Raw genomic sequence first — 17,707 nt, 5'->3', positions numbered from 1 at the left:
CCCCTCTCCCTGCACTCATAATTAGAAATGTAACTTTAAAATGTCACGGAAAGACAGGCAAACATTCCCGTTAATATGGTATTCTCTCCTGCTTTCTTATATTTTCAGGGAAATGGAATTACATGCTTTTTTAAACTTTAAGGTAAAACTAGATAGCATATGCTTTGCTGTATACAGTGGAACTTTCATATCTTCCTAACTTTCATAATAGTTCTGTTTAGCAGTGGTGTTTAGCATGAGTAGATCAAGGCAGGGGTATTGCTGGTTAGATTAAATGGTGGTGTCTTTGCAGTTGACAGAGACTGTTAAGAAAATTCAGATGTAGCTATATCTAGTGCTCTTGAAACAAAGAGCTTTGAGACAGTATCTGTAACCCTTGATTTGAAAGATTGTTCTGTCTTTTACATGAAAATGTAAATTCTACCATATGCATTTGCTGAGCAGCAGTCTCTTGTGCCTGTTCTGAGCAGGGTATTCTGATGGCAATGCTTCATTAACTTTCTGTTACTGTTTTTTAAAAGTAGAAATAGACTCTGACAGTCCAGTGCCCCGAAGTATTCAGTTGACAGCTAAATTATCTAAATGATACATCCTCATTTATTCCTGCACTTGTCCTATGTTGTGTGTCCAAAGTACAGCAGTTTGGATGAATGTTCATTTTTATGCTGAGATAGAGTGAGAGAAGACTAAGAGAATATTTCAAAGTAAGGAAAATCCAGAGGTGTTTTCTTCATCCTTAAGTAAGTAGAAACTAGCTGAAGAACTCTCTCAAGCATGTGTGAATGCTTAGTAAATTAAGGGTTTACTTCTAAGCCACTTAATTAAGTCTAGGGGGACATGCAAGTCTTTCAGTGTGTGCATTTGCTGCCAGTTTGAAGCATGCCTGGAGAGAAGGGGTGGACTCAAGGGTCAGGCAGCAATGTGGCATGCTGCATGGTTTGAGTCTGAGTGCTAGCAGGTAAGTGGTGGAGAGAAAGTTGTCTTGACCTTAAAGAAAAAAAATAATTGAGAAAGGTCAGAAGAAAAGTGTTTAAGAAAATAAAGTTACATGTTTCATGAACTTTTCTACAGCCAAGCAGTGCTAGCTGGTAGTTATTACAGGGCTACTGGCTGCAAATTGCATGATTGCATTAGCCCAAAACAAGTTCCGTGCTGCCAGATCTGCCAAGTTTATGCGTTAAAATTTTGATGAGGGAAGTCAAAACAGGAAGAATTCAGATCTATCTTCTAGAGAAATGAGTTGAAAATACCTTTGCCACAGGTTTACTTGTAGTAATAATAATAATGACAATTAGACTGATATGAGTGAATGGACTAATGATAATCACCTACCGATCCAGATTTCATAAGGTTTCATTAAGCCCTGGATGATCCAGCTCCCTTCATAATGAGTTTTCTACCCAAGTACTTATTGTTTCTCAATACAGCTTTGCATAATGTAGGCAATAGGGTTTTTCAAATCAGTACTACTATTGTTCCATGCAATCATAAAATATTGTTGTCTTGTTTATCCTTCAGTGATCATACCACTAGTAATACTTTCCTTGGTGGTATAGATTACATACCTTTCAATCTTGGTAATTACATCATCTTCAATGTGCAGTAAAATTTAAGCCATTGTCCACCCAGTGAGGACTGTCTGTTGATGAATAGCTGCATTCTCTGGTACTCAAACTCACTCCAGTTCATCTGTGAAGAATTTTGGATGTTAGTTATCCAGACAAATCAGCAAATGGTTTCAAGCATTGTTAAGGATAAGGCAAAGAATAAAAAGCTTCTGCAAAATATGGAATTGTGAATGCTACTGTTACTGTCTGCTATAATTTGTCTGTCTACCTGTGAAAGCACTGTGCAAAAAGATAAGTTTAGCTTTTTGATATAATTATCCATAGTGAAGATGAATACTACCCTATTTCTTCCTTGATATTAAAAAAAAAAAAACCAAACAAAAGAAAAATTCCTTATGTGCTTCTGCAAAAATAAACAAACAAAACCAAGCTAATTAAAACTTGGTTGGAATCTTGCAGTCCTTAAAAGTGTAACTGATTTTAGTATTTGTGTAATGGTTTTTTGCTATATAAGAACTGTTGGCAAGATGGGAAATTGGTGCTCAGAACTGTGCTGAAGTGAACTGCATGTCGGAACAAGTTTGGGAGTTGATTTATGTCAGATTGGGAGGATGATTTTGTATATATATATGTATGTATGCACAGATAGTATTTAAGCTACAGTAACAACAGCAATGAATCCAGCGCACATTCTGACTGTGAGAAAGGAGATGGATGCACATATGGAATAAAGTCTTGACCTTATAAATGCTATGTTGTGCTGCTTCATAGCTAACGAATGCATTCTTGCTTGAGACATATTTTCTAACATAGTAGTAACTTCAAAAGTTTGTTCATCTCAGAAATGCATGTGAATGGTTGTGTGACACACGCAAGATCTTTAAACAAATTTTTACCATTACCCTTTATGGTTTAGTAGCTAAAGATTATGGCCTGAATTATTTAGTAATACCTTTCTACCAAGCTATCTTGCTTCCCATGTTGTCTTGTCTGAGCTGCTCCCTTACCCAAGTACCTACAAATTAAAGTGGATTTAAAAATAATGAAGTGTTGATTCTCTTTTGAGTTGTGGATGAGTGCTGTTTATAGGAGTTTTATTTTTGCTTAATGGGACTTTCCTCTTAATTTCTTAAAAGAAATTCTCGGTTTTGTTGGAAAGCAGAACATTTTAAAAATCTCCAGGCATGATTTTTACCCCTCCCTCCCAGTTTTAACCTCAGAGTCAAGTGAGAAGAGAGGCTTAAGTGAGACTTTACAGTGCAAGATACTGAATCCGTCTATACTGTTAGACTTTGTATCTCTTCTCAGGTACCCTGAAAATGTTAATTGAATTGAAGTAGATAAGGGATAAGTACTGGCCTTTGATATGGTCCTATTTGAAGTTTGGGGTATTTTGGGTTGGTTTGGGTTTTTTCTTTTCTGTTATTTTTTATTTGTCCTCAACTAAGGAATGTGATAAACCAAAATAAGAATTTTAACCTTTTAAGAATCCAAGAATACAACTGTGAAGTCAAATTATGGGAGAACACTGTTACCATCTACCAGCTCAGATCCAAAGTGGTTAAAGTGTGAGCTTTTAGCCTGCTCCAGTTTTGAGATAAAATGTGTCAGTTTAAGTTTTATTGTTCTCTCTGATCACACAGGCAGTGATGGCAGGTCTTCTGAAAATCTGCAGTATCTGGGGGTGCTGAGCTAATCTGAGTTATGCTGGTGCTGCATCCCTCCTACCTGGAGTCGGCATCAGAGGATGAAGACAGTTGTTTTTCCTGGTGTTAAATGTTTTCAGGCATTTTTTCCCATTGCTTGCTAACTTCTGGAGTACTTACTGCTGATACCCATCTTATGATGCAATGTCGAGTGGACTATAGATTTGTATCTAAATGAAAATGGAATGAAAAAATTATCTTTACTGCTTGAGACCTGGTTGTTGCTGGTTCTTACCTACAGGTGTCCCTGTTAGTCACAGGTTGACCTTCCTTCTCCTCAGTTTGACAAGCTGTTACAACTTGTAATTATAATTATTAACTATTTGACATTGTGGCTGTCGTAGTGCTTGACTGCTTACAATGCATCAACTGCTTATTCCAGAGAGTTCCCAACTTTGTGGTCTCCTTCCTTCATCAAACAGGGGAAACTTAGACATGGGGAAAAAATTGACCTTCAGTTCAAGCTAGAATAAATTTCTAGACCTTTTCACTCCAAATTCTCCCTGCCATTACTAACGACCCCAGCTCACAGGGAGGACCACGCTTTCCCTGTGGATATGTTCTATGTTCTTCCCTCCCCAGAACTAGCAAAGCTCTTGGTGTTGCACAGAGTCAAATAAGGTAGGAGTAAGTGTCCAGACTCTGTCCTCTGTGCTTGCTGCTGCAAATGTGCCAAAGGGACGGGATGCAGTGTGTACGGAGTGTGCTTGGGCTTGCTCACAAAGGCTTATGCCAGTTCTGTTCATGCGGCTTTGCTCTGTCCTAGTAGATTTTGATTCCCACAGGCAGGGCTTTCTAGTCTTTTATCTGACTGTAAAATGTCATTGAACATCTATGGTGTGGTGTAAATACTAATGGTAATGAGGGTTTTGCAGTGTGGTGTGTTTCCCCGGGGAGAGCAGGGACTCCTGCCCCACCGTTCCCAGTCCCTGATGCCTGGATGGTGGTGACACTTTAATAGACTCATTTGCATCCTTTTTAAACACCAGAACTACTTGATTAGGCAGCCTTTGCCATTTCATATGCAGTCATTATGAATCCAGCAATCAGCCTTTCAGGTGATTTTTTTTTAATGTTTAAAAGTGATTTTTTTTTTCCAGTGCCAAAGCCCAGTAATTTTAATTTAACATTATCAGCTATATTTCCAACAGATCACTGAGTGGTTTGGAATTTTATGCTGTTAAATGGAATTACAATTGAAGTTCTATGTTTAAAGAAACTAATGTATTGTTATGGCTTAAGCTTTTATATTTGTAATTCTGAAAGTGTTTTGAAATAAAATATATCTTACTGTATAGAAGAATGATGAACCCCAGCATATAATACAGTTTATAATATGTGATAAAATGAATTTTAGTTGATATGAAAAAGTTTATGTAGTTTTAATGGCTAGAATTAGTTATCCGATTTAACTGTAATCTGACCATTGTAATTCCATCATCAGATGAGATCAGTGAACTGAAATACTTGGGGTCACTTATTTTGAAAATTGAAAATACTTCATATATGGTATGCACTCTGGCATTCAAATATTATTTAATGTTTTTAAATTACATACAGAATTCTAAGATTACTAAAACATGTATTGGGTATCCACTTAATTAAGCTTGTCAATGCAAAAAGAACCAATCATTAACACACTTGTTTGTTACACTTAAGGCAGTCACACTTTTATCAAATGCATCTCCTTGTTTCAGGAAATGGAAGATTAATGTAGCATTCCTCAGCTTGCATTTGGTGCTCTGTGCCTTTCTCTTAGCATAAACCTGTTGCAAGGTATGTTGTCTTTTTGTGCATCTGAGAATCCAAAACTGGCTGCTGTGTGGGAAGGAAGAAGTATCTGTTCAGTCCAAGGATGGTTTTCCTAGGTACCTGATTAGGAAAGTAAGGCTGTAGAAGTTGCATTCCTGTCTTTAGTCAAGCGGAGAAGGTGCGCCATGGTGAGAAAGAAGAAATCCATTCTGATATGTGGCCAAGAAAAAAGGAGAGATTAACTAGAATTTTTTGCCATTTGACTCAAGTTTTAGTCTGGTTATTTTGTCAGCAACCATGCATCTTGCAGTGAACAGAATAAAGGATTCTTCCTGATCATTAGTGCAAATGAGCTTTTAAATTAAAAACCACCTCTAAGCAATTATTTAGCTCGATGGTTATGTTTTTTCCTCTGCCACAGTCTGTAATAAAACCTGACTAGAGCTTTTCCAATTTTTGAGCACAGCCTCAGCTAAGGGACCCTGGAGATGAGGGTCGGTCACTCCGAGCTTGTTCCTGTAGCATGTCTGCAGGATGGCCAAGGGGCTGAGGTGGGTGTGCAGGAGGGACCACTGGGGACACGGTGTCAGGGGCCCTGGCCAAGCAAGAAGCAGCAGGGGGAGGCTGGGCTGTGTATGCTATCGCTGCCTTGACTTCACCCTAGAAACCACCTGCGGCTGCAGTCTTCCATCCTGGGTTTCTCTGAAGAGACCTGTCGCTCCCTAACAAGGGAGGTGGGAAGATGTGACTAATGCAGACTTTGCATAGAATTGTGAGTGACAGATTTGGATTGGGGGGGGGGGGGGGGGGGGGGGGGATGCCTAAGCTTTGAGCATCTCCTAGTTAGCCCCAGTTTATTTATAAGCAGGATAACATGACTGAAGGCACCTTCGAGCGCTACCTTTGGTGACAGTCATCATGCATGTTGAGGGAGTTGCTCATCATATGCCACAGGTCAGTGGTAGGTAAGTGACTGTGCAGCAAGTTGATGACAGTCACTTGTGAAGGGGAACAAGGTGGGCTGGAGCTAGTGTGACAGCATAATCAGACTTTGTTGCAATTAATGTATGCACATGCTTTGTATTTACTTTTTTTATTTTTGGGAAGAGCTTTGGAGGGCTCGTGTTTGCTGACACCAAGCAGTGTGCTGCCAAGGAAGCAGGAAGTGTACTAGGGAATGTGGAGATGTACTAGTGTTACTGTTTTATTGGTTTTTGATTGATGCTCAGGTCCTCACTTTATGTGTAAAGATGTTATTCTAAGAGGTGTCCTATCTCCTTGTGAGGTAACATTTGCAGAAATTGAGGCTAGCTGAAGCCAATATGCAATAATAGATCTGAAAAAAATCAAAGCAAACCAAAAATCACTTATCCATAACCCATTCAGAGGAACTGATACAATTGTGATGATATAAATAAATTATACTTTCAATGTCAATGATTGTAAGAGCTCAGACATAAATTCATTACAGAAGTCATTCATTATCTGAAATAATCTTGTAATGATCTTTTTGTACTGTTTTTTTCTTTGCATTTTTCTAAATAGCTTCTAAATTTCTGTAATCACTTTTATTTTTAAATCCCTCGATTATTTCCAGTCATCCTTTCTCCTTAATAATGCAGCTTTGCCAGCAAGCATACATTGTATGCATTAAGTATTCTCCATCAATAAAAGGGCGCTGTGGAACAATGATGCAGAAATTCAATGAAAACCAGTAATTATTGAAACAGTAAATGCTGTTTTATGCAATATAATTTTAAACACAAATATTCAGATATGTCCTGTGCAAGCAACATGGTTTATAATTATCGCTATTAGCTATGCATTTATATTTGAAAATGCTAGTGGCCAGTTACATTTCATGTAATGATAGACCAGACTCTTAGTTTATTTCAGGATTGATAGCTATCATCTAAGCAAGAGAAAATGTTTACTATTATCAAGGTATTAATTTGAATACATGTTTTAGGTTAATGATCTGATTCTGAAATAGTTACCAGGTTTTTTGTTCGTCTTGAGCTTCAGATTTCTTCAGAATTTCTCTAAAATCATTACCAGCAGAGTTGTAATGCAATTTTGAGATGAAGTATGATAGGTTTTTTCTTTAGAATGAAGATTTAGCAGTAAGTCACAAGGATTTTATCGTTCGTGATTTAAAACTATGGTCCAAATAGTCACCTAGGTGCTTACAAAATGTCCTTGTTTTCACATCTTGTAGTTACTGATTTGATTAAAGTGCAATTACAGATAACAGGAGAGATGAAATGGCTGCTACAGATACAACAAATTAGCTGGACTTTTGTTGGGAAAACTAATAATAGTTCCTTTTACTGCAGCTTTTTTCTGTAGTCTGTGTTATAGGCCTTTGAGCTGGTGTTACTTTCTGTGGAGCTTGCCAGGCTGAAATAAACATAAAGGATGCTTTATACTATCCTGCGTCTGCTCTGGGATCCAAAATACTGGAGCCAGTTCAGTGGATTTCAGTCTCTTCCAATTTATTTGTCTGTGCGTTGTTTCTGTGGAACACCTGTAACCTTTCCAAGTTCTTTTTCTTGCTCTTGCTTTAGGCCTTAGAGACTGTGGATCACAGAATGAAGCAGCATTGATTTTGGCTAAGGAGGTGTTAGTGCAAGGGAAATAATGCTTTCTTGATTCCTTCATCTGCAGAGTACAGAATATGCTTGTGTATCCCCGTGGAGTTGGAAGCAACATGGATTTTGATGTCAGGAGCACCTGCGGAATAACCTTGAAGGCTGTTGACTGCCTTGTGGGTCTCTGGTGGAAGCAGTGTGCAGAGCCTGAGACTGCATAAGTGGTGGTGTAAGTAAGGACTGTGTTTTCTAGTTAGCTGAAAAACCAGTGCAGTGTAGCATGGACCTTTGGTCATCATTGTAGGGTGCCCAGAGTCTCCAGAAATTGGTATTTAGGCTGTCATTGGCTGGACCACGACAAGGCTTCCACTGCAGTGACTTTCCAGTAGCCATGTGGAGTTGATCTGTTAGAAGCACAGGCATGAGGAAGCAGCATATAACTAAGGATGCTTTTGCTTTTAGCCCCTCAGTGCTGTACAGACATTTAAAGGCTTCTGTTGTGGCCCTGTGTGGTACTCGATCTTCCAGTATTCAGCAGAGGGTACCACAGTGATCTGTCAGCTCCTCTCCACTTCCTGCCCATCAAGACAAAATTAAACTGTTTTCTTTTGACTCCTTTTCTCAGTAAAGTGTTTCTTTATTGAGAAAGAACAATTCACATTGTTCTTTCATTACATTTGTATTAAATAGCAAAAAAATTTTTTTGTTGTTATTATAGATGTTGTACCATTACATGTATGTCCCTCCTTGGGTCATGAGGAACCTGCTCTGTGTGACCCTGCTTTGAGCAGAGAGGTTAGATTGGACAATCTCCAGCAGCCCCTTCCAACCTCAAAGACTGTGCAACTTGGTCATTTTCTGTAAAGACAGTAAACTTCAGGTAGGGAGTTGCCGAGCAGCGCTAAGAGCTGAAATATGTTCTTTAATGATTACTGTTAATTCCTGGAAGTACACTACTGTGATACTGTTCTGTATTTTGCAATGTGCAGCTCTGCCAACCAAAATAGTGTATCAGTGTAAACACACTCATTATACTTTTAAATAATGAAGTTGAATTTTCTTAACTTCTACTGTCTGGAGTGGCAGCACATCGAGGTAACACAGAAAAGCTAGTCCTCCCCTGCAGAGCTCAGTTCCGTAGCAAAAAATCTGAGCTCAGTTTTACCTACTTTTGTTTAATACCTAAATAGACTTTTCAATGGGCAGAGGCTCTTTGATTTACTAAAACTAATAAAACAATTCAGGATTAAAAAAGAAAGACAGTTGGTTGGGACACTGTTGGAGATGTCATTAAATCTTAAGTGAAGGGTAATTTTTACTCTCCTTATTGGTTAAATGAGAGTTCACTCACTGTAATGTGTGACATTAAGAAGACTCACAAGCACATCGACTGAGCAGTGTGAGAGTGGTGCTTTTGTCATTAGCAAAAAAAACTAATAAGCTTCTAGTCAAAGGAGAGAAGTGAAGCACATGAAGCCTTTTTTTATGTCGCAGTTTTAAATGAAGGCTGGAATCTTGTTTATAGAGACTAGCGTCTGGCTGTTTCTTGCCTTTGTGTAAAACAGTCTTTTAAATTACTGGAAGGTGGACAGTGTAATGTTTTTCCCCTCTTTTTTTTTTTTTTTTTTTTTTTTTTTTTTTTTTCCCCTCCCTTCCCACCATATAAACAATTCTGGGAATTGCAGATCTGCCATCTTCCTCTTTGTTCTTAGGAGAGAATCTTCAGGACAGTAAATCACACGGATGTAGGTAATCTGAAAGGAACAAATTGAAATGGCTTTGGCCGGGATAATTTGTTTGTGTCTTAAGTGGTATAAAATCTGTTAAGGTTTTTACAGTAATGGATTGCTCTGGTGTTACAATTCCTGTGTTAAAGCAGTACAGATGTGAAGTCCCAGGAGTGTTGTTACCTTGAAATATGTTCTTTGATTTGCATAACCAGTGTAATTATACATCAGGACTCTTTAATCATAATGAAAAACCTGTTACCTGTCAAGAGAAAAAGAAAAGAAAAAAAAGAAAAAAAGGCAAGCTCTGTGCTCATCTAAGAGGGAATTCTCAGGAATGCTGAATAATGGTTCTGCCTGCATCCGTTCATCAGGGGTCCAGCGTATGCATCGTCTCAGAGAAACCATGTTGCAGGCATCTGGCATTAGTGATGGCTCTGAGGTTCACAGATAGACAAAATGATGCCTTTAACTTAGAAAATCCATGGTGAAAATGTGTTTATAGTTGCAGCTACATACTGCACTTCACCCTTGGTGGCCTTTCAACTGATACCAGAGGAACCTGTGTAGAGAAATCAAAGACAATTATGTATGGGTGTTCCCTTCTGGGGGACGAGGGGGTGGTCCCTGGGTAAGCACCCTCATGTTGTGCAAGAAACGTCCGGGCTAAATCTGGAGACCAGAGCTAAACTGAGTTAATAACCAGAAAAAGGTGGAATGAGAAGCCAGTTTGAACTGTGAGGAGGAAGAGGGAGGGAAAGGTAAGTTGAAACACTGCTGCTCTGCTGCAGGACACCACAGTGGTGGTATGTGAGACTCAGCCTGTGAGTCTGAAATCTAGCATTGAAGTTAAGCAAGTTGCTTTGCACTTCAGAATGCAAAAATAAGACTTCTATACACCAGAAAGATGAGCCTGGCTGCTCTTCTCTTTTTGCATACCTTTCTGTTGTAGAGGAAGGTCGTCTGACATCCTCACTTGATGGCTGAATCCCTGATGTGCACTGTGAGCAGTGTTACTGGCAGGTCTTTTGTCACCTGCAGTGTCAGGCTGGCTGACATCTGTCCTAGGCTACCTCTTTACTTTGTCACTCTTTATGCTGCAATCTTTATACATAATTTAACCTGCTTTCCTAACTAGATGGAAGCTGCTCAGAGTTTTCTTTCTTCATCCTTTGATCTTGGTGTCACAGAAAGCTACTGTGCTTATTATTTTAGCCTAGAGTTGTGCCACTGGGGGTGGGGGGGGAAGTCAGCTAAATGATATCTCCAAAAGAATGAGGTTTTTTGTAGTCTGTCTGTTTTACTTTGTTAAATCATAGAAGTTCATATCTCTGCCTTCCAGTTATGGAGGTTTGATGTTCAGTATCCTACAACATTTACTGTCTCTATGCCTATATGAAAAGCAGGCTGAGTGTAAATTTTGAGAAAATTGTAGCTAAATTCCAGAATTGACTTCACTGTCAATAGTCTCCAACACTAGAGTGAGATTTTCACTTTAAAAAAACATTTTTAATATCTATTTCCTCCGTCCCTTGAATGAATGTCGCTGGAGGCTTGAAATTGTGTTGCCAAAGTTTGGGACCAGATCTGGTAAGATGTGCCCGAATTCTGAGATGTGATAGAAATGCTGTTGTACTGGAAAGGTTACTGGCAGGTGTCCGTGTCAAAGTCAGCTGTGGAGATGAAAGCTAAGGGCAGGCTGATATTCTCCAGAGGGGTATAAAATATAAGCAAAATTTTAAAAAATTACTTTGGTACAGGCTTGTCACAAAATAGCAAGAAAGAGCTTGAGAGTTGCCACTTAGGTAAGGCTGAGAAGCACACATTTTAACATTGTCATTGGTCAGGTCATTGACTATGTAGTTTGTTATCATAACTCAGATAGCAGCGTTAAGGACACAGGAACAGAAATCAGAGTTAGAAATTAAAATATTTGAATTAAGCCACAAGAGAAAGCACACAAAACTACTTTAAAAAAGCCTTTAAAACAAACAAACAACCAAAAGTATCCATCACCCTCCACCTAAACTCCAGCAGAGTTTAAATGAAATTAATTTAGAAGTTTCTTAGCCAATAATGGAGTTTTACGCTCTTGGGAATTGCATCCATACAGTGCTTGGATAACAGTGGTGCGTGGTTAGGAGCTGCTTCCCCAGGGTCTCTTGTCCTCTGAATGAGATGGGATGAGGCTGCGCAGTGTCCCTGGAGCACCAGCCTGGAAGAGCCAGGTACCTTCCTGCAGAGAGGATTTGGTACAGCCCTGACATCGGGGACTGACTCTTGTGACTGAAGGAAGGCTGGGGCTGTGCAGTGCAGCCAACCATCTCCTCAGTGTTCATGTGAATGTTAGCAGAGGGATCAGCTTGGTTTAAGAAGACAACAGCTTTTTTTTTTTTTTTCTTGTCATTAATAACCTCAGGAGATGGTTGCTGACTGTGATACCGCATCCTGTTTTGTACAGGAAAAGAAAATATTTTTGGTTTAGGGCTTTAATGTGCCTATTATTAGTCCTGATGGAGAATGTATTCAGTGGTGCTTCTTTTTTTTTTTTTTTCTCATTTTCCTCTTAAATGAGTATATTTTTATTCTGTTCTCAGTATAGATTTTCTGGTTGCTACTTCTACTCCTACAGGCCTCTTGGAATTGCTGGGGGCAGGAGCTGGTCCTTGCTTCCTTTCAGCTGCTGTTTTTTAGCCTTTATCTCGTTTTTAGTGAGAAATGGCTTCACAGCCTGCTATAAAATAATAGTGAAAAAATCTATTTATTTTTGGCCAGGGAAAAATGACCTTCCACAAAGTTAATGCTAGATTCTGCCTTTTTGTAGGGCAGAAGGCTATCAACAGGATCAACTCAACTTGTCAACTGTCAGTGGCAAGTTGAGTTGATCCTGTAATTACACCTCAGCAGAGATTGTCATTCCCACTTTGGCGGGAATGTGGACTATCTGAAAGGTCTTCTAAGAGTCCTTCGTTTGTGTTGCCTGTGGGTTATATGGTGGCCAGTTGTATTCAGAGCAACATAAAAAGCCTAAAACTAGAAGTGAGTGCCTGCTTGTTTTTTTCTCTCTCTTTTTTTTTTTTTTTTCTTTGCCCCAGCATGAGGTTGTGTGTAATGACTATCTAGCAGCAGGATTTCTAAGACATGCTTGGGTTTCTGCCTTTTCTTTACCTTGTAATGTATAAAGATCTCAGCAGGAATTTGGTTTACGCACCTATGTTGAGCAGTGCTGTATACAGAATTGGATGTGAAGCTCCTCATTTCTGTTGCTCGGAGATCTTCTCCTAACTGTTGTACATTATATAAATGTATATAAATTATATACATACATATAAATGTAGAGCAAACACTTAAGAATCACTTTTATAGCCAGCTTTTAATACCAGTTTGCCAGCTAAGCCATGTCTAAGGGAGAAGCCCTAATGATCAAGCTGCACCCAGTGATCCCGGGAGGTAAGAGAGCCTGTACTGACACCCACAGTCCTGTCTTCTGTGGTGAACTAACAAGTCTGTTAAAAAGCTAGTTCTTTAAATGAAATGCAATCAGATTAAAAGAATCATTAAAACTCTGCAATGATTTCTTTAAAGCAGTTGTGGAGTAATCCCTGACTGCTTGATGAAGAGTGAAATGTCCCAGAGGCAGAGGAGGGTTTGAGTGGCATTGCACAGGCACCTGGATTAGATGCTATTCTGGATGAGGCAATAAAAACAAGATTGTAATGAGAGATGCAGAGACTGCACTAAAATAAGCATGTAAAAAGAGAGAAGCACTAGAAAGAGTTCTGAATCAAGAGTAAAATCTCAGCCCCCTCTAAAGACAGTAGTGGAATAGGCAGTGGTCAGAAAAACATCCTTCATTTCAATGAAATCTGTGTGGGTACCTTCGTTCGTGGTTCTCTAGCACAAGTGTGTGGTACAGCTGTACTTGGGGAGCTCATTGCAAGGTGTGATATTCCGCGGAGCCATGGGCCTTTGGGACCGCTTTCAAGAACAGCGCTGAAAACTGACTTTTCAAGAATGTCTGTTGTGATTCATATGATGAGGCATGTGTACCAATGCCAATAAAGCATAGCCTTGAATTACTTGGATTAGCATGCAGGAACTTGCTTTAAAACAGTCTGATGAGGTTAAAGGTGGGAAATCTTGATTCAAGTTTATGGAAAATATTATGACAGTGATGTTCAGTAGTGACCCTTGGGACACTATAGAAATGTCTGTTAACAAAGGAAGCATCCTTACCTAAGGCATTTAAAAGTAGTCAGAACAGGATAAAAGTACACTAAATCCCAGAATCCCAAATCCTAACACCACAGGTCTGGGGAAGCTACTGATTCTTTTTGTACTTTATATGCATAAATTTGTTTATTTTAGCTATTTGGTTTTTTTTCCTATGAAAAATCCTCTTTTGTTATTGTTATAAGTGTGTTAAACTGAATTTACCAAATTTCTCACAGTCTTCCTCATGGTCTGGCATGGTTTGCAGGCTTTGTGTTTTTCTCGTAAGGACGCAAACCAGCAGCCCTTCTGCAGCTCCCTGGGGATGGCACTTACCATGAAATTAAGCGTTTCGTTTGAAAATTTTACATTTTGTTTCTTCCTTTATTGTTTCCCGTGGTAACATTCTGCTGGAAGAGTAGGAGGAGGGAGAGGAGGAGTGTTGAAGATTTTCTGGACTTTGGATGTAAATCTTTTACCCATCTCCATCCCATGTCTGCTGAATTGCATTTATTGTCACTTCTGGGGGCAGCGGTGTCTGCGCTTCATAGCAGGCTTAGCACCTTTCCCTTCAGAAAGCTCTCTAAGACACCTCGATCCAGCTTTTTTGGGAAGGCTGCCTGTGGTTGCACTGGGGCTCTTCATTTCCCAGAGGACCTGTGAAGCAGTCTGAGAGTTTGAGTGCTGAGATCTGGGATTTTTTTGGTTTCAGTGGCATATCACTGCTGTTACTGACTGTTCTTGCATTCGTTATTGAATTGTGTCTATGCAGACAGCATAAAGAGCTCTAGCTTTCTCTTCTACTTCAGAAAGATTCAAGCTTCTAAACCATCTGCATCCTATGTATTGTGTTTCAGATGTGTGTGAAACTTAAAACCAAAGAGCATTTTTCTGCAGACTCGCAGCAGTCTCCTGTGACTTCTGCTTAGTAAAGCTCCTCTGCTGGCGTTTGCCACGTTTATGTTCTTTGAGTCACCTAACCACACTGATGGTAGGAAGTGGGATGGGGGAGGTCAGTTCCTGTGAGCATGGCATTTTAAGCCATGAAATGAGAGCTGCAGCAGGAGCTGGTCTCCCTTATTTTTGGTTGTCTTATTGCTTGAACAATAAGAAAAAATGTGGGGGTCTGCTTGAACACAAGTAAGTTATACACATCTTTTTTGATACAGAATTACAGTCCATGTCAGATTCTCTCTTACTTTTGAACATGTTTTCTTGATTGTGTCTGTTTCTGAAAGCTTATGGTGATAACTTTGCTTTCACTATTTTTACTGAAGCTGATATTTTGGAATGCCAGAAAAATAGATGTCATGTGGAGTAACCAGTGTTGGTGTCACTGAGCTGGGTTTGATAGAAGGGCATGCATGCAGCCCCAGTGCATGCTGCTTTACACCCCTCTTAGGGGGTCTTATGGGCCATGGGCAGGAGGAAGAGGTGAGATTTTAAGTGGGTTTGAGGAAAATGCTGGGGTTAATGAAGCAGCATAAGAGAAAAGGTATGTCTTTTGGCAGCGTGGTAAAGGCTTTGCTCCTGTCTGCTCAGCAGGAGAGGTTTGGGAGTTAAGACTAGTGCAGGGCAACATGTGACATTGGAAAGATGAGGGAAAAAACACAGGCTCTGGGGCTGCTGTGAGGGTGGTGTTTGAATGCTTTGTAACTGTAACAAGCAGGATAATGTGCTATTACTAGAGCTGCCACCATAAGATAAATTTCACTGCAGTGCGTGGCAGGTAAAGCTAGCTGTCCACACTGGGTTTTCCTGCGGTGTAGTGAATGCTGTAGCTTCTTTAAAGATGTCCTTGCCTGACTGTGCCTGTAATACAGCCTGAGCATGAAGGACAGACAATTATACTGCTTGCCGGATTCCTGCTGACACAGAGAAGACAATCAGCACCTTTTGTGTCAGTTCCTCTTTGTTTGTTTGTTTGTTTGAAATTCAGATACATACATTAGCTCTGCCCTTGAAGCCCTTTGCTTTCTAGCAGTAGGTTTCTGCATCTCTCCTCCTTGAAAGGCTGTTACTGTGGAGGAAGGGTTGAAGAGAGAGAGAACTTCACTGTCAGTGACAGTGTTAGGGAATGCCCAAGTGGATGTTTCAGTTGAAAATAGAGGAATGCTTGAGCTGGGCATAGTCATTAGAGGTACATGGCACATGCTCAGTTTATAGCCAGACTTTGGGAAGAGCTAAGTTCCTGTTAAGATGCCTAATAAGATGGGTAGGCAAAGAATGGCTTTCAAAATAGCTCTGCATGTTAACAGCTGAGGGTTTTGTGTTATTTTTAAACCTGGTCAGTTCTGGGCACACACTTAGTTGTCCAGACTCCTGTTAGCTGCAGAGATGTCTTTTATCATTATATAGATTTTAATTAATATATCTTAGTGTATTTTCCCACAGACAGGTTTTTAGTCAAACTGATGATGATTGCTTATCCATTTGATGTGCATGATGCATATTGCAAAACAGCATTAGAGAGGGAGATGCCACTACTGGATGCATTTCTGAATTCAACAGCCAGTTTCCATCTGGAATAGTTCCACTTGTAGATGCTTGAAGAAAGATTAGAGAATTATAATGTAGAGTGCTTAGAGTTGGACCTGGTGGGTCACATTACACTGAGTTGCCTTTTGGAGCTGTTGACTTCACTGATGTTGCAGAGAGCCTAATTTAGCAAAGAATTAGGAAACTGGAAGCTCCCCAGCTTGTTTAACTTGTGGGTGACAGCAGTGGATGGTAGCAGTGATGACAGGAGTAGGAAAACCCTTCAACTGGTCGCTGAGACTATCTTCTCTTCCCTTGAGATGATAAGGAAGAGGAAGGTTTCCTGGAGGAGGAGCAGTGGGGGCTCCATGGCTGGGGACGTGCTGCCTGCGGGGCAGCTGGGAGCCCTGGGGAGAGCCTCCACTCTCCTGGGGGTCCCAGGCTTGGGCATGGCAAGGCGCTTAAGAATAACCCCTGGGTAAGCCTTTCTTGAGCAGGCATTCAAAGTCATGTCCATCATTCTGGATGGATGGAGAGATCCCCCAATGGTATTAACTCTTGGTGAAAGCAGACTTTTCAAGCAGGTGTTGCTTGTCAATGCCTTTCTAGTGTGTCTAGTCTGTAGAGCCTTTTTCTGTTAATCCAGCATTTGTCATCCCCTTTACTTGTTGCACACTCTCCATGCCTCGTATGGGGGTGTGGGAGGTGGGCTAGTCTGATGAGGTGTAGGCTTTCTTTGTTTCAGTGGAATAAAAGTCTCTTCCTCTAAAACAGGGCTGTGTGGGAAGTCCTTCTATCAGATCAGCAAATGTAGGACTTGCCAAACCAGTAGCTTGTCATAATATTTGAGGTTCTTTCTGCTGTCTACCACAGGCCTTCAAGATACTTTTTATTTTAAACTGAGATTATTTTTGAATGCTACTATCTGGGGACTAGGTGCCAAGCACAAGATTTGAATCTGGCTTGTGCACTGTGAGAAAACCTGAGAACTGAAGCTTGGGTTCAGCTGGTCTTTTTACTACTACTACTACACTCAGTGGAGCACCCAAAATCCTTATATTTTTATCTCTGTCTAATAGAAAAATATATCATAGCCTTCAAGTTTGCAACAGTGTCTAAGAAATTTTTCAAAAATACAGGCCTTCAAACAGCTTAGTGAGGATCATGGGAGATATTTGAGAAATTTCTCTGTGCATGAAAGAGTTTCCTGGCGGCATTGAATTCAGTCAGAAAGACTGAAGTTATTTTTCCATTTTAGTAAAAATATGAATTGTATGTTATCTTAGGCATTTTCAGAAGTTTTATTTAAGTTTTACCTTTGCAGGAGCCTTAAATATATATTATTTTATTAATATGATGCAAAAATTATCTCCATAAAGCATCACCTTTGTCCTTTTCTGCTTGGATTGGAGAGAGAAATTACAAGCAGCTTTGTTCATATGAGTAAAATTACAAACAAGCTGTGAAGTACTTGAGCTTAAATATGTTAGAGACACAAGGTCTGTGCATAGCAAAGCTCAGTTTTACAGCAGAGTTTTATACGTTTGGAAGTGCACGCTCAGAGTGTTAGAGCTCTGCCTGGTGTGCGTGCTTGGGAGGCTCTGGCACACTCCGTGTCCAGACAGATTCTAACTTTCTGCCCAGAGCTGCCGCAAGTAACCAGGGATCAGATG

The 17,707-nt window shown here is 40.0% G+C and overlaps 1 protein-coding gene across 8 annotated transcripts in view; it reads left to right on the top strand.

Moving 5' to 3' along the window:
* Positions 1 to 17,707, top strand: part of FGD3 (FYVE, RhoGEF and PH domain containing 3) — a 102,596-nt gene that overhangs the window by 28,868 nt on the left and 56,021 nt on the right. The window contains exon 1 of one of the 8 annotated variants that reach the window (XM_026857769.1): positions 14,678 to 14,696. The exons of the other annotated variants lie outside the window; for them this stretch is intronic. The gene's annotated coding sequence lies outside the window, so the exon portion shown is untranslated. Of the gene's footprint in view, positions 1 to 14,677; positions 14,697 to 17,707 lie in introns of those variants that run through there. 8 annotated transcript variants of the gene reach the window in all.

Source organism: Athene cunicularia, assembly GCF_003259725.1.
Source record: "Athene cunicularia isolate RWA chromosome 12 unlocalized genomic scaffold, athCun1 chr12_part1, whole genome shotgun sequence".
NCBI lineage: Eukaryota > Metazoa > Chordata > Aves > Strigiformes > Strigidae > Athene > Athene cunicularia.
The sequence above is the reverse complement of the archived record's forward strand: the minus strand, read 5'-3'. Positions and strand labels throughout refer to the sequence as shown.